At 40.7% G+C, this 17,859-nt stretch overlaps 1 non-coding gene and 1 pseudogene across 1 annotated transcript; both read right to left on the bottom strand.

Annotated features, from left to right (window-relative positions):
* Nucleotides 1-16,132: 16,132 nt before the first annotated feature.
* Nucleotides 16,133-16,273, bottom strand: LOC148355320 (U4 spliceosomal RNA). Its single transcript, XR_015852363.1, has one exon. It is a non-coding gene; the product is annotated as a U4 spliceosomal RNA (small nuclear RNA).
* Nucleotides 16,274-17,506: 1,233 nt separating this feature from the next.
* Nucleotides 17,507-17,592, bottom strand: LOC148355321 (U2 spliceosomal RNA; annotated as a pseudogene).
* Between the last annotated feature and the right edge of the window lie 267 nt (nt 17,593-17,859).

Raw genomic sequence — 17,859 nt, forward strand, 5'->3', positions numbered from 1 at the left:
CTCATGTACACTGTTGAGACACTTTATGATGAAAAGTCACAGAACAAACTGTAACCCACAAATCTTATCCAAGCACACAAGAAGATTTGATTGGGTGAGCGGTAGGTGTGGACGCAGCTATGCAAAACGGCACGCTCCCCTCTCTCACACGCACTGAAAGGATATACATCCATAAACTTTTTGTTTGCACATCTTTGTGACATATTTACAAAAGAACCTTGCTTCAAACCATTATTTGAAATAAATTAAGGTCAAAATGAGCCCCAAATGATATTATTAACTGTGGGAGTGAGACAAGTTTAAAGTGGTATATTTGTTGATATGGGACACAGGCTCTGGCATTATTATTTCTTAAATTTTATCAAATGTCACACAAGTCAAATAAAATGTGCTGAAAAATTAGATTTTGTCCGGAGAGCAGGTTCTGTTGAAATTTGTCCTAAAATATATGGAATGGCTCTCCCCTTAAAAGAAATTCTATATCAGAATACTTTGCTATTATGGTTCCTTGGGTTAAAAAGTTTCCCGGACCCCAGGTCTACAAATTGACTGTATAAAATGCACTCAAAAACACAACACAATGTATGTTGACAAATCCTTTATTGTGATCTGTCTCATTACTTCAGCACACCAGTTGTTTGTGAAAAGCAAAAATCCACATATTATTGTTTGCCTGGAGAGGGATGGGTGCCACCAGGCTGTACTTGCCCAAGATATCCCACAGGAAATGGTGCCCCTAGCACCCTGTCACAACTGGTCGGGCAGGCGACCCAAATACGTAACGTTTTACAGAATGCTTTATTAAAGGGGTTGGGGAAGTAAGGGCAAGAGGAAAAAGACAGCGATCTGGTGCTCGCTGGGCAGTAGGAGCGGGACAGGAGAACAGAGCTCGGATCGGGGATCGATACAGGAAACAGAATCAGGCAGGGTCTGGTACCTGGGATAAGAAACACGGAGCTTGAATCAGGGATCGATACAGGAAACAGAATCGGGCAGGATACACGTAGCCGGGACAGGAGAACAGAGCTCGGATCGGGGATCGATACAGGAAACAGAATCAGGCAGGGTAGGGGTAGCCAGTACAAGAGAAACGGAGCTTGGATCAGGGATCGATACAGGAAACAGAATTGGGCAGGATACGGTTAGCCAGGACAGGAGAACGGAGCTTGGATTGATACAAAAAAACAGATTGGGATCAAAAACGGGAGCCAGAGTCAAAAGTTCTTCCCATGCACGCGCTGAGGTTTCCTGACGGACTGACCAGGAGTGAACGAGAATGACGTGCTAAAATAGGAGGAGGACTAATTAGGGAACGAGTGGCAGTGGGGCTAAACCAGTGAGCGCAGGTAAGGGCATGAGGCAAATAGAATAGAATAGAATAGAATATGCCTTTATTGTCATTGTACAACATGGGATATGCTGTGACAACGAAATTGGACGGCTCCAAACAAAGAACAAAGGAACAAACCACAAATCATGACGGAACCGTGTCAGAACCGTACCCACCCATACACCATGAATGTTAATATATAAACTTCATTAAACATGTATGTGAGGCAAAAATTGGGGTGTGTTTAACCCATCCATCATGAATTAAATTTAGCGCAGATATAGTATTTTTTGTGTTTACCTAATCCAGTGCTTTTAATTTTTTTCTGTCATGCCACCCCTCGGAAGAAGAAATCCGCTACCCCACTCATAAAATACTGTCTCCTTATTTGGATTGGATATGTTTTTCACGGGGTCACTTGAGGGTCTGCTAGACTTCGTATCTACACTTCATACTCAAAGCTTATACTCGGTGCTATATGCACAGCCAATGGGAGCACCACTGCTCCCCTAGTGTAGTGAAGGTGCTATTGCACCCGATTCTTTGGAAAGTTAAAAAAACAAAATAAAAATAAAAAAGTTCCCCAAAGTCGGAACCTCGCGGCACTCGAGGGGGACCGCCCCACTATTTTAGAACTACTGATCTGATTTAATGTTGTCTTCTTCTATGAAAAAATAGGTCATTCGAAGACCTTTTTCAAAAAGGACATAGTGGTAAAAACAACTTCATTTAATAGAATAAAAAAACAAAATTTGATTTGAATAATAAGCAGAAAAACATGAACTAGCATGTAAATGTGCATTTTTCTCGTAGGTCGCGAAATTAATAATTATTTTACATACCATTAGGCACAGTTAGAGGGAGGTGACACGATTGCCTGCTATCTTGCTGCTACCCCAAAAACACATAAAACCCTGTAAAAGGCTGTTAAAAAAATGGTGAATTTTGGTCACTTTTAGTCTCTGTAATGTTGCAACGTTTAGTCTTCCTTGTGCTTTGTAGCAGTCACTTTCTGTTACAGTACACAATACAGCGACACCTAGTGGTGAAATATCACACCTTTAACGCCTTGAATTATAAGTATAGCCAATCATGTTTATTTGTGACGCCCTTAATCACAAGGTGTCTCAAAGGGCTGCAGGATGGGAAGAAGATAGAAAAAGAGCAAGAGAGAACTAAAGAAAGACAGGACTGAAGGAAAGGAGGAAGAGAGAAAATAGACAGGACGAAAGGAAGCGAGAAAGAAAGGACCTATATTTGTAATGTTCACATTACAACCATATAAAGACATGAACCTACCCTCTTTTAAGCAAATTATCAAAGAGTTCTTGTTGGATGGGTTCATTTGGAGAAAGCTTAGTTTGAATTTACAGTGACGCATTAATCACGTATAACTTTTTCAATTATACACCAAACTTGTAGCGTTCCTCCCTCATAATCAAGCAGATGTGTTGCAAAATATTCCACGTGCCGGGACTCGAGAAGTTTAGGCTTAAAATTGCTGGATTCGGCATATAGCCCCTCGACTGTGACGTCAAAGACGAGGCTCTTAACAATGGCGCGTCTCTTAGAATTAACAAATGATGAATGGCCATTGTAGTGAGCAGCGATTGTAACCTGTCGCGCTCCAGGGCTCCATGCCCTTACAAACTGTCGTATTTTCCCTTACAAAATATAAAAAAATCTTACACCATATTTTTTTTTCAAACGTGTTTACTTATGTAGTTTAACATGTTATATTGCACATGTGTTTCGTTGTATCATATATATTATTAATTAACATTTTGTTGTGAGATCCTGAGTTGCTCGACATGAATGAGGTTTATTATAAAAAAAAATTCAAAAATGAAGTCACTTGGACGTTCACTGTAGAAGGAAAAAATACATGCAAATATAATTAAGTAGAATAATACATTTTCTTATTCAAATTATAAAATCATTTTCTGCATTAAATTATTGTTGGTAATATACCGATTAAAGGGATAACCTGTATTTTCTCCTTTTATACTTCCTTTTTTCTCAACTTCTTTATACAACATCATAATTCATAATATAATGCATCAAAGCAAGTGAGCCGTTTGAGAGCTGGCTCTCTTAATGAGTTGAGCCGAAAAAGCCGGTTCTCTAAAAAGAGACGGACTTCCTTTCACTACACAACTACCACATGAAATCCGAGGCAGCAGAAGCATGCGCACAGTAGCATCAAACCGCTCGCTTCGTTTGCAACGAAAAAAACGGTGGCGCAGTGGTTAGTGCTTGTGCGGCACCTTTCATGTCATGGGAACCTGTCGTGGGTTCAAATCCAGCTGCAGACTTCCTGTGCGGAGTTTGTATGTTCTCCCCGTGCATGCGTGGGTTTCCTCCGGGCACTCCGGTTTCCTCCCACATTCCAAAGACATGCATTTCAGGTGGATTGGCCGGTCCAAATTGTCCCTAGGTGTGAATGAGCGAATGAGTTGTTTGTGCCTGTGTGACCCTGCGATTGGCAACCTGTTCAGGGTGTCCCCTGCCCACTGCCCGGAGATGGCTGGGATGGGCTCCAGCCCCCCCGCGACCCTATTGAGGATAAGCGGTACGGCTAATGAGATGAGATGAGACTATATTCAAGTTAATGTCATGCACGTTTTCTTTCCATCAGTTTGTCCATTCGTGAAAGAAGGGAAACAAGCTTTGGATTTGTGTGAAAATTCCATGCATCTATTTTACTGTATACAAAGGGGTGTGGGACCTTTTTGATTTCGAGCTATGAAAGAATTTTATTTTTCATTTTTAATTTGTTTATTGGGAAAAGCAGCATACAGACGCTCCCCTACTTACGACCATTCGACTAACGTAAAACGTAGATATGATCAATTTTTTTCGTGATGTCGAAAAATATCCAAACATTGCTGTAAGTTAGATTTTGTATTGTGCACCTTTTTCCGAGTACAGGACAGTACTGAGTGCTTTTTTCCACCGCAACCAGCGTGTGGCGCTGTGAGAGGTCACCCAGCATCCACCCCGAAGAAGAAATCCACTTCCTCTTCCTAGTTCATGTGTAAACATTCTATACTGTCTATATGATGTCTATACTATCTCCAGCGCGGTTGCCATTTTCATTGTTTAATATCTCACGCATCCATTCAATATGGTTGGTGTAAAGTTTAAAGAAGAAGCGGGTCGTTTCTTTTGAAACGAAAGTGGCCCATCTTCCAAAAGTAAGTTAAACTTCACTTTATTTATCTTTATAGAGCATATTATTTTATGAAATGTTCATATTTTAGTACAAAACAATACAGGTTACTTATACGAACCTTAAACATACAAAATGTTGCACTGAAGCAATTTACAAACAAACTCAACTTACGAAGGATCGCCCGGAACCTATCCCGTTCGTAGGTCGGGCAGCGTCTGTATAGCTTAAGACAAAATTCAACAAATCTGCCAGACTCGCTCTCCTGATAAAAGCAAATTCTTCAGTGCATTTTATTTCACTGTGTGATGATTTCATAAAATATATGAAATAATAAAAATTCACGAGCCCCATAACAACAAATATCCCACTTAAATTTGTTTCCCTCATTCAGTTACTTAAAACAAGGTGCAATCAGAGTTGAGTTAAAATGTCACCAAATTCTGTAACGGAGAAGGATACGGAAGTATTAACAGTGTGTGTTCCTTTTTCCCTTTGCCACCGTTTAGGTTGGGAATTGTTGCCTTTTCTTTGTATTTTTTGCCGCGTGTCTTGCAATTGGTATAATATTGTCCGGATACCACACCATTAGCTTCAGGGAGGCTGCTAAGGCATCCACATTTGTTTAGGTTAGCTCCGTTAACAATCAGTTTGCAGGCTAGTCTGCTGTGTCGATTGTTTTTTTTCCCCCAGCTTGGTTCATGTTTTGCATCCGTTTTTTGTTGTTGGTTCCGTGGCACTCTGGCTGCTTACTGCATGTTTTTGCTCAGCCAGCCTCCCGTTTTTTAGTTGACTGGTCCCGGTTAGCCTTTTTTATCAGCTGGCTAGCCTGCCGTGTTCATTTGTTGCCGTGACAGTTTTTCCGTTGTTGGTTCCCGGTTATCCTGGCTTCTTACTGCATATTTTCAGTCGGCCGGCTCCCGTTTTTCCGCCGACTGGTCCCTGGTTAACCCTCCTTAGCAGCTGTCTTGTCTGCCGTATCCCGGTTGGTTTAACCTTCGTTAGCTCTCTGTGTTATTTTGTTCCAGTTCGCCCCATTTTTAGTTGCTCGCCATTTGTTTTACCAGTGCTGCACCCACCTGTGACACATAACCTGGGCATTCACCACATAAACTACCAAAACTTGGCTTAAAACTTTAGTACCCTATCTGACTAATTAACACGTCAACCATTATGGTGACTGGCTTGAGAGGGTGCTGGTGTTACTTGGATGACGCCACAACTCCGGAGGTCAAAGACGAGACAGACATTATTTCAGGAAATAATCGGAATATACAGATGAAATATATATATTATGCAAAAAACGTGTACTATTTTCTCACACTTTGCAAGTTTTACCTTTTTTTTTTAGCTAAAAGTTAGCGTTTTGTTGTCTGGAAGTGCCTCTGGATGTTATATTGAAAAAAGCCAAAGTCACTTGACAACTTAGACAGTTGTTTTGGATTTCAGTGAAAAAATACTCCAATTTCCACTTATCCTGGAGGCGGCGGCACCTCACAGTCAACTTTCCTTTTTTAATTTACAGTCCCCATGTCGGAAATGGGCTGGGCTCAAAGGAAAGCCAAGGGCAAGGTAGCCAAAGGGCTACTTCCATCATCTGGTCAAATGGTGAACAATTTCTTTGTTAAAAATTTATGAGAGGCTGCGGGCCTGTAGAAGTTTGATCACGGGCCGTAACTGTCCCCCAGGCCGCAGTTTGAACACGCCTGCTCTAAGTCTAACAAAATGATTCACAAATCAAGAGAAAAAAGACAAACGATACATCTTTCGATCAAATAAACAACAATTTGATGTGCTCCCCCCGTATTTCTAACAGGATGCGGCGTCTGCATGCATGATCCAAAATGGTTTTCTCGTGGTTCTATATTTTTAGAGACTACAAAGCTGTGCCGCTTCCTCGTGTCGTAATTAATCAAGACGGACGAGAAAAGGCTGACGGAGTAAAACCGGAAGAGGAAAGGGTACGAGTACAGAGACGGGCAAAACCACGCACGCAGGAACCCGTGTTGCCGTTAAAGACGAGCAAATGTCGTCAGTCGGCACCTAACTGGGAAGGAGGCTGACAACTTCAACAAAGAAACATAAATATTTGATCGGGAAGAGATTGACGGGGGAACAACAGCTAGCACCTTCGTCACCTCCACAATTGTCTGGTATCGCAGACTGGAAGACACTCAGACTGCGTATTTTTGGAGGCCTTCACTCATTTTGTTAATTGAGCGTCGGGGAAAAAACTGCGAAGGGGAGGGGGGCATCAGATATTTGCACAGGCTTTTTTGACAGATATCAGCCAACGCAGGAGTGTAGAACTCATTAAAGCTCAAGGACCACACATTAGAAAAATAAACTCACATGGGATGGACTGGTAGATTACAGAGAGAAAGAAAACAAGAGGGAGAACAAGAGAAAGAGAAAGGAGGAAAGACAGAAAGAAAATAAGATAAATCAAGAGAGAGAGAATGAGAAAGAGAGAAAAGAGAAGACAAAACAGAGAGAGAAAAAGAATGAATGAGACAACGAGAAAGAGAAATTGGAAAGGGAGAGAGAGGAAGAATAGTGAAAGAGAAAAACAAATGAATTGAGACATGAGTAGACAAAGAACGGGATAAAGAGAGAAGAGAGGGAGAGTGAAAAACTGAAAAAGACATACAGAGAAATAAAGAGATATTGGAGAGAGAGAAAGAGAGGTATAAAAAGAGTGAGAGTGAAAGAGAAAAAAGAACATTGAGACAGGTAGAAAGAGAGAGGTACAAAGAGAGAAAAGAGGGAGAGTTAAAAACTGAAAAAGGGAGACATAGAAAGAAATAAAGAGGAATTGGGAAGAGAGAAAGTGTCATAGAAATAGAGTTAAAGAGTGTGAAAGAGGAATAAAAAGAAAATTGAGACATAGGTAGACAGAGAGAGGTTGAAAGAGAGGAGAGGGAAAGTAAAAAATTGAAAAAGAGAGCCATCGAGAAATAAAGAGAAAATGGAGAGAGAGAGAGATAGAAAAAGAAAGTGAAAGAGAAAAAAAATGAAAATTGAGACAAAGAGAGGTAGGAAGAGAGAAAAAAGGTAAAGTTAAAAAGAAAAGAGAAAGAACTATAAAGAGAAAGCTAGGGAAAAATAAAAAGATTGAAAGAGGGACTAATATAGCTCCAGTTGCTTTGCTAATGGTGCCCAACTTTGTCAACGTCAAGCAGACATATTTCAAACGACGGCTCGCTTTTCTCTTGTGCTTCTCTGAGTGTTGTCTCGCGGGCCGGATTAAACACCGTGGCGTGCCTGATCGGGTCTACGTACCGCATGTTTCACACCCGTGAGCCAATGTATACGTCTCGGACCAAGCAAACACGGAGACGATCTCAGGAGTATTGGATAAGGCGGAGTGCCGGACATTCCGTCCTCTTCACTCCCAAACGGTGGAGGTCGTCTCTGATGAACTTTGTGGGCGTTGGTGTTCTCCTCTTGGAGGCTACAGACCAGACTCAAAATGTAAACAAACGCCATTGACATTCGGAAAAGCTTGTCAAAGGCGAAAATCTCTTTGAAAATGTCCTGAAGGGCGATCATGGTGGACTTCTCTGCAGCAGAGTAAAACCAGAGATTGCTTGGAGCCCAGGAGTGGCAAACCCCATTGGTTGAAAATAATTTTGGAAAAGGGCCAGGTTAAGAGGGAAAAACATTGATATTGTTGTCGGTATCGACAGATACCGTCTCAAATCCGATACCTCAGCAATAGATGAGGGAGAGGGTTAACGTGGGCTTATCCAATTTCTCGTATTCTCATTGCAAATGCAAAAACACATATGTCCATTTTTATTTCCATTGTAAACATAAAAAAACAAAAACAGACATTTAGGAATAAATAAACATGCAGACATCTCCTTGTACATTTGATCAGGGGTGGGACGTCAGGGTCTGCAAGGCCTCCTCTGCTGGCCTATTGTATTCATGCCTATGCTCACTTTGCACAATGTTGACTATTTTTTGCACAATGTTGACTATTTTTGCATTTAACGCATATTTCACTAATACGATCCCAAAACTGTATGTAACATCCTACATGCCCACATTTCTTGTGCAAATAATGTGTAAATTATAACCTTATCTTCTTTGTTCCTTTATCTTCTTTGTTTTCTTTTATCCTCACTGTTAAATGTGACACTGGAGTGCCATGCCCAATTTCGTTGTCACAATATGTTCAACCCATTTTGTAACAATGACAATAAAGGTATATTCTATTCTAAAAATATCTAAATTATGTGATTTGATTATATTGTGTCCATCTCTACTTATTAAATCATTTCAAATTGTTTGTCAGCTTCCTCCAACTGCTTCTCCCCTGGTTGCCAAGCTTCCAGATGTGTGCTTTTATATTCAAGGCTTTAAACCAATTCCATTTCAGGCCATCACTTGTTCAAAAAAAATCCTGAAGGCTGTATTCTGTAACACCAGTCTTCAAGACAGCTGGTGGTTTAGCTAATAAGATTCTGCGTTGGCATCTGAGAGCCCTCTAGAGGGCTTTGAGAAATGACACTGGTTCCACAAATTATGATTGGCTAGGGGGCGGTAATTCAACAAAGCGGTCGGGCCAATAGCCGTTAAAATTCAAAAGACTGAGCTATACAAGGTCGTACAAATCAGAACCGAGCAAGCCTTTTGCAAGCGGGAAAACTTTTGTCCAACAATTTCAGCCTAGATGTAATATCTTAAGCCAAAGACGATCCGATTTGCGAGCCTGGGCGGTACGATTGCGGTCGGGCCAAGCTTCTCTCTCGCTCACCTTTTTCATTATCCACCTGTCATTGTTCTTTGTTCCAGTTTATAAAATCTTCTTTAACTTAGATTGTGTTACAAAAGAAAGGCTTTACGTGAAGCAGGTCTCCCACCCTCTCCCCTCTTGCACAGTCCAAGTTGCCAGCTCCCCGAGCGGACTGCACTCTGTGGCGGGGGCCGCGCTGTCAGACCCAGAGATCCAGGCGTGCGGAAGTTGTTGGCCAAAATCACTATTCCACTTGAGTCCTCGCAAATAATACAATTGGAAATTTCACTTCCAAGAGCCAACTCCAAGAGCTTGTAATGACACATAACTAATTCAAACTGGAGCTGAAGGCCTAGGTGTAAAATGCACAGCCCGCCACTACATACATATATTTTGGGGTCTATAAATAGATCGTTTAATCAAATTGGTTTTGAAATACTCAGAATGAATGCAAATATATATGTGTGTGTATAATTTATATTTAGATATAATTATATATATATATATTGGGCCCTATATATTTATATATATAGTATGTCCCTCTATAAGCATTAAATTCAATAATATGCTTTGAAAAACTCAATGCAATACAGTTAGCTCACAGGTATTTTTAAATGAAATACCTTGATAAATAAAATCAATACAGTATATAATAAGGGAAAATGGGTGGCTATATGAATGTTGGGGACACAGGGGACAAGCGTAGCATCAAACACATTTTTTTAGAATTTAATCACATACTATGTATATGCAATGAACGCTCACAGTTGAGGTTTTTGAGTTTTTCCTTGCCCTCATGTAGGTTTTAGACCAGGGGATGGTGTCATAATAGTCTAGTTTGCAATGGTCTCTGCAGGCCTTTGAGACTCCTTGTGATAAGGGGAGCCCCAAATAAACATAACTATATTTTGTTAGTCCGGATTCAGAACCATGACAGGCCGCAAGTGGCCCGCGGGCTGTAGTTTTCCCACCCTGGTTGTAGTCTGTTCTGGATTATCTGCATAAAGGACCCACTGAGTGTAGGGATGCACGATTCATGATAAAATCCTGCTTTTGGAGAGGACCGATCCAAATCTTTTGATGTCTTTTTCTTTGTTTACAATAACAATTACACAGCTCCAGTAAACATGTCTCCATAAAGTAGTTGAGAAAGACTAGAGCTTGACTTGATCACTCAATATTTACTTTGTCAGTCACAAATATAATGCGAAGATATTATTACGAGCACCTTTATCTATATATCTACCCTGGTCATATTCCTCGAGAGGGTTGACCGACAGTAAAAGAAACACACACAAAAAGAAAATAAAAAAGGGAAAAAGTAGCAAAAAACACACACAAAAATTTTGGGGGACCATGCCCAACCCAAATACCCAAACATCCAGACAAGTTAAGCACCTCGGCACCCAAGTAGGTCATGCTTTCGTCCCTCCAGATGAAACGGGACACAAGCAAACGGCCATGTCACTCAGGTTAGAGTGACACAATACAATCATTCTGTTCAACAGCTTTCACTGGTTTACCCCTGCCGCATCATACGGGTGCCCTGCCCATCCCTTAGAACACGTCCAAACTATCCTTTTACAACACTTCTCCACTCATTCCTATCACCAACAAGAGTTCTAGCTTCCACTAGATTTAGACCTCTTTCCTGCAGTGCACTCATAACACCATCCATCCACGCCAATCGCGGCCTTCCTCTTGGTCTCCTTCCATAGACTTCTGCTCTGTAGATCCTCTTCAACATTTGCTCCTCATCCATCCTCTCCATGTGTCCAAACCAACCGAGTAATCTGTTATCCACACGCTTGCTCAGTTCCACTACAACTTCAGTTCTGTCTCTCACAATTTCATTTCTCAATCTATCCAATCTTGTCACTCCTAACATACTCCTCAAACACTTCATCTCAAAAACATTCAATTTCCTTCTTAAATCTGCGTTCAAGCTCCAAGTCTCTGCACCATACAACACAGTCGGCACAATCACACTCTCATACAGTCCCCTCTTAACATCCATACTTCAGATTCAGATTCAGATCTACTTTATTGTCATTCTAGTACACGTGTATACAGAACGAAATGTCGATAAATCTGACCCGCACAGTTTCCTTGAATGTACAGATATAAGTAAAAGTTGTATTGTATTATGGCTACGTATAGTACTCATGCTCTTGTTGCTCATCACTCTCCTCAGAGCACCCAAAACCATGCTTCCTTGATTCACTCTGTACAATACCTCGCACTCCATTCCACCAACTGCAGCCACATCACAACCCAAGTACCTAAAGCTTTCAACTTCTTTCAGCACAGTCCATGCAACCTGATTTCTAACGCCTTTATACTTGCATATAAATATGAGAGGAAGTGCATCGCATTTTGGGTGTCCTTCAGGTGAGAAGATGTCATACCTGAAGTCACATGTGCCTTGGCTAAGAAAAATATAACACTTATCAAGTAGCTATAAAATTTTAAAAAAATACTAATTCGGATTGTCATTTTCGGCATCGATAATAATGTCCTGAACATTGTTTACAATTAAATTAGAATAGAATAGAATAGAATATACCTTTATTGTCATTGTTACAAAATGAGTTAACATATTGTGACAACGAAATTGGGCATGACACTCCAGTTTCACACATTCACAGTGAGGTAAAAAACCCAAGAAGATAAAGGAACAGAGAAGATAAGGTTATAAAACAAGGATGATAAGATTATAGTTATAATTTACACAAAATTTACCCAAGAAATGTCGGCATATAGGAGGTTACATACAGTTTGGTATCGTAAGGGTTTGTGCAATATGCATTTGGTGCAAAAATAGACATCATGGTGCAAAAAGAAAAATTAGACACGGCACGCTAGCATAAACACGTATTAAAGACTTAAAAGCCAACAATAGGATAAATTAAATGTCAAGATAAATAGGCACAAACATTTACTAGGTTATGTTTGGAGCCCGGCCTAAATTCTAATTGCAATGGCGAAGAAAAATGGCATTTTTTTGTTTTTTCTACTATTTAAACCGAGCACAGCCGACAAAATCCGACATGGATGCAGCTGAAATCCGAAGCGCTGTTCCAGGTCAGCCTGTACATAAAACACATCCGTACTGGGAGGTATGACCTTGCGGTCATCAGATGCTGAAAATTTTATTGCGTGGTACTAAATTTGGCTTTGTTGGACCCAGGGGCCCAATAAACTTGTATCACAAGGCTATATGAAATGTGATTTAAGACGGGCCAAACACTCCCAAGTGTACAGTATGTATAAGTGGAGATAAAAAGGGGCTGTAGTGAACTTTTGTAATTATTGCAGAAGTCTAGGGCAATAGTTACAAAAGTTCATTAGAGCCCCTTTTTATCCTCCAAAAACGTGCAATTAAAACCATACACAGGGTAGGATATCGAGATCATACTAGTATATTATTCCTGCAGTCCAAATTATTAAAATTAGATGATTTAGTACAATTTTTCACTGCACAACTGCTATTTAAGATCAACAAAAACATAGTGCCAGAAAACATCCATAAATGATTCATTCAGAAAGAAGGAAATTATAACTTAAGACGCTGTAGAAAATTCACAATCCCAAAGGTGAGAACCACCAGGAGAAGTACGTGTGTGTCTGTGTGTGGAGTCAAAATTTGGAATAATTTACAAGATAAGATCAAACAATGTCCACAACTATTCACTTGTTCAAATTTAAATACAAAAAAACATTGCTGGCGGAATACAGAGATGGAGAAAATCAGGTATAAGTGATACGAGAGATTAGGAATACAGTAGTGCGTATAGAACTATGTGTCATGTTCAGCATGGTCGCCGTGGCGACCGGCTGGCCCCGCCCCCTGGGCACCGGCTGTAGCAGATCGTCTAATTTCCGTGTGGGCTTCTTAAAGGCGGGTTTTGGGGATTGCCGGTGGCTGGTTCATTGCGTTTTCTGTTCTGCATTAATCTGTTCTGTTTGACGTGAGGAAACCTGCGTTTGCCCGTTCTGACTAAAAGCCTGTTTTGTGAGTATTCCTAGTCTGAGTTCCTGTTTGCCTGTAAGCCTGTTTTTGTTTTGTTTTGTCCCTGAGTGTTGGACGACTTGTATTTCCTTAATAAAAGTATCTGATCGTTAACACGAATGAGTTCATCCTTCCTGCCTCCTGCCTCCAATCTGGTCCGGTCCCGTGACACTATGATTAACTTTGAGTTATTCTTGCTATTGTTATAACAAAGCTGTTATTATTAATAGTATTACAATTGTTGTTATATAATTGGTGTATTTAATAGGGAAGATAAAGGGGTAGGGAATATAAGCATTTGCTTCTGACTACCCCTTTTCGAACATATTACCGTAAATTCCGGACTATAGAGCGCACCTGATTATAAGCCGCACCCACCACTTTATAGGTGGTTTGCCACTTTTGCACTTACACAAGCCGCACCCATGTATAAGCCGCGTGCGCCCGCACTAAAGCTTGTGATACAGTCACAAGATTAACTCCGACCAGGCTGTAAATTCCAGGATTGTAACTTCTTTTTTCGTTTGAACAAATGTATTGACACTAATAACAGCAAACAAACAATGTGAGGTTTGAACAATCCCTCTCGACGATCTTAACAGCGATCAAGCATATTCACAATTTCGTTATGTCTGGCAATATGACGTTTTCACATTTTTTTCCGACATTTTTAACATCGTTGTTAGTGTCAATAGATCTGTCCAGGCCAAAGTCCCGCGATTGTTTTTTGGTCTGAACAAATCCATCGACACCAACTACATTTTTTGGGTTTGAACAATTTTTCTTGACAATCTAAATAGCAATTAAGCATGAGCATTTTTTTTTTTTTAACAGCAATTAAACAATTTCATTATATCATATCCCAACAATATGAGTTTTTATCGACACTTTTAACAGCAATTAAATACATTCACAATTTCATTATATCATATTCTAACAATATGAGGTTTGAACAATTTTTATCGACACTTTTAACAGCAGTTAACCAATGTGTAAAGGGCAATACTATTGTTTTTCTTTATGGCTGCGTCCTAGGCTTGCCGCTCGCAGATTGTATGGTATCTGCAGCCATTCGGAGCACAGCCACGGGGGGGATCTGCCTGCACCTCCTTACCAGCAGGTTTCAGGAGGTCCAGATGGCGTCTTTGATAGGGGGGGTTTGTAGAGGGTGATTGTTCTATATTCTTTATCAATTATCGGTCAAATCATAATACACCTCAAAGCCAAGAGGCCGAGACACTTGTTCCCAGACAAGAGACTGATTCAAGGTCCTAGCCACAGGGTCAAGCAGCGATCAATGCGAATGCATTTTCCTAGGTGGGGCACACAGGTCCAAAACCACAATTGATAGGGGGTTGGGGTTTCTTTGTTATTCATTATCCGTTATCGGTCAGTTCATAATACGCTACAAAGCCTAGGGGCCGGGACACTTATACTCTCAGCCAAAAGGCCAAGCTAAGGGCTACAATACTGACACTGCGCAAAGCTAAATAAATAAACAAACTAGAAACCAAGTCATCGCCCACCCAACCACCCAACCACCCACAAAGACGGTCTTTCCAAAGGCATGTGAAACAAAGGTACTAAGACATTCCGATGGAAGGTTTAAATGCATCATCACTTGTTTCGTAACGCAACATTTTTGCACATGCTTTAAAGGCTCCAAAATATACAAGAAACTCGTTGATCGTGCAAGCCCCTAATGACTTGTTGATAATTTAAATTAGGAGTACCTGATATACTTACGATATTATTGATATAACACTGAGTGCCGTATTTTCTGTACTATAAGGCGCACCTAAAAGCCTTTATCTTTTTCAAAAACTGACCATGTGCCTTATAATACAGTGCGCCTTATATATGGATCAATATTAAGTCGCAAGGTCTCGCAACAAAGGCAAGCAGCCGCCGACTAGATTTTTCCTCGTAGGCGATGTGGTCCGCGGTGTATGCTGGGATACATATACCGGCGATTCATTTCCCAGCCAATGTGTCAATCATCATTTGAATCGATCACTATTGGCTAAAGTTATTCGGAGGTAAAGGGGGCGGATCCTTTTTATCATTAATAGGCTCGCATAGGCTAAAGGGGCGAAACAAAGCCTGCAATTGGCCGAAAAAGATGAATGTGAATAGCAACTTTGGTTTTCTACGGCATAGAGGAAACATGTTTTGCCATTCTGTATTTGTAAATATTTTACTCTCCTGGATTTGCTACACTCACGAATATAAGAGGACCATGGTTGCACATTATTATTGAACGCAACGACTTCGGTGAGCTACTCCGGCCATATATAGTACCTTGATTCAGAGTGATCTAGATGTTTCTGTGATGGGTCTTTTTTTTAATTAAACTCAATTCCAAGTGTTTATTGTCATATGCACAGTAAAGTTGCGAGCGAAAAGAAAATAGAAACTAAGGAATGGTTGGCATTTCTTGAATCCCAAGACTTTAACCTTCTGAATGATATTTGGAACGATGCATTTGAGTGACATCGTACGGACACCGCATCCGTACGTGTCTACGACACGTATTTGCTTCTTTGCAAGCTTTCGGGATGTTAAGGGGGTAATAAATTGGACTGAACTATCTGACTGTTTTGTTGACGTTCCCATTGTAGCGCCTTATAATCCGGTGCGCCTTATGTATGGAACATATAGGACCAAAAACTATTTTTTGGGGGTGCGCCCTATAACCCGGTGCACCCTATAGTGCGGGAAATACGGTACTAGTCAACGAGCCAATTTAAAGATAATTAATTGACGCAATACGTCTGACATAGGGTGAGCACAAACCCATACTAAGCAGTGCTCAGCGAGAAGCGGCGGACATTGTCCCATTTTCTAAGAGATTATTTTCACAGGGAAATGTAGTCTCCGTGGAGACCGTCAAAAATTGCCATAGCCGACTATATTTCAAGTCGTCAAGGCGGGGTATTGGGTAAAGTTTTCAACTAGCAATAATCGCGCCTCGGATAAACCTCATAGGCTACGATACTGCCACTGCGCAAAGCTAAATAATATTAAAACCAGAAACCAAGTCATCGCCCACCCAACCACCCACAAAGACGGTCTCTTCTACGGCATGTGAAACAAAAGTACTAGGACATTCTATCGGAAGGTTTAAATGCATCATCACTTGTTTCGTAACGCCACTTTTTTGCACACGTCTTAAAGGCTCCAAAACATACGAGAAAACTCGTCGACCGCAATGCATTATGGGATTTACTATGCGATAACCCAACAAAACCTGTGTAGAGAACTAAATCTATAATAGTTAATAGTCAACAGGACACTTTAATAATAATCAACAATCATTGTATGTCTCACGTGGGATGAATACAAACCATTGATAAAGTTTGATCGGTGAGGATCGGCAATTCGTAACGTGAGTTTGAAATTTTATCTTGATAGTGAAAGTTAGTCTCCAACTACATAGATAGTACACAATCTTAGAACCACAGTTCGCATCATAAATGGAAAATGTCCCGGCAGCAACGGCCTGGTTGTGGAAAGTAGAAGTAAGAAGGGAGAGAACCCATCCCGGGCAGAGGACTGGAGGATGCTGCTTGGGTGGGATGGACACAGGAGGTTCCCAAGACCTTAGAACTGTGCCACACATGCGCTAACCACGGCACCGCCGTGCTGCCCTTGTTAGAACATGATAAGGAAATTGTGAATGTTAAAAGTGTCGATAATAACTCTGAAATTACTTAATTGATGTTGAAAATGTCAGGAAAAAAATGTGAAAACGTCATATTGCCAGACATAACGAAATTGTGAATATGCTTGATTGCTGTTAAGATTGTCGAGAGGAATTGTTCAAACCTTACATTGTTTGTTTGCTGTTATTAGTGTCAATAAATTTGTTCAAACCCCCCCCAAAAAAAGAAGTTACAATCGTCAGCCGTAACGAAAATGTGAATATGCTTGATCGCTGTTAAGATTGTCAAGAGGAATTGTTCAAACCTCACATTGTTTGTTTGCTGTTATTAGTGTCAATACATTTGTTCAAACCAAAAAAATGATGCAGACTTGTAAAGTCCGGGTGCTGTTAGAAGTAAGCCAAAAGAGGGGGGGGGGGGATTTTGTAGAGGTTCATTGTTCTATATTCTTTATCAATTATCCATTATCTGTTATCGGTCAAATCATAATACACTACAAGGCCAAGAGGCCAAGACACTTGCTCCCAGCCAAGAGGCTGAGTCAAGGTCCCAGCCACAGGGCCAAGCAGCGATCAGTGCGAATGCACCGTTCCCGGATGTACTGCAATACCGGGCTGATGCGTGGAGTGGACAGAACAAGCTCTTATTCCATCTCCCGATTGCAAAAATCGTGACTGAGCACAAACATCATGGATAGTTCACAAATCCGGAACCTTCATTGAAGCACACAGTCCAAAACAAAATGTATATTTCCAAAGTTAAGGGTGGGAAAAATATATATCCACTATTGTCCGCTGCGACAACAGACAGATCTACCGGTAACTCAGCTTTACCACACTTCCCATCGGCCCGCGTTTGCTACGCCCCTTCTATTTGATTCGTCCGTAGAACACATAACAGAATAAAGCTCTAAAATAAATACATTACAAAAATATA

The sequence above is a fragment of the Urocampus carinirostris genome, chromosome 12 (assembly GCF_059441175.1).
Source record: "Urocampus carinirostris isolate Australia breed hairy pipefish chromosome 12, RoL_Ucar_1.0, whole genome shotgun sequence".
Classification (NCBI taxonomy): Eukaryota; Metazoa; Chordata; class Actinopteri; order Syngnathiformes; family Syngnathidae; genus Urocampus; species Urocampus carinirostris.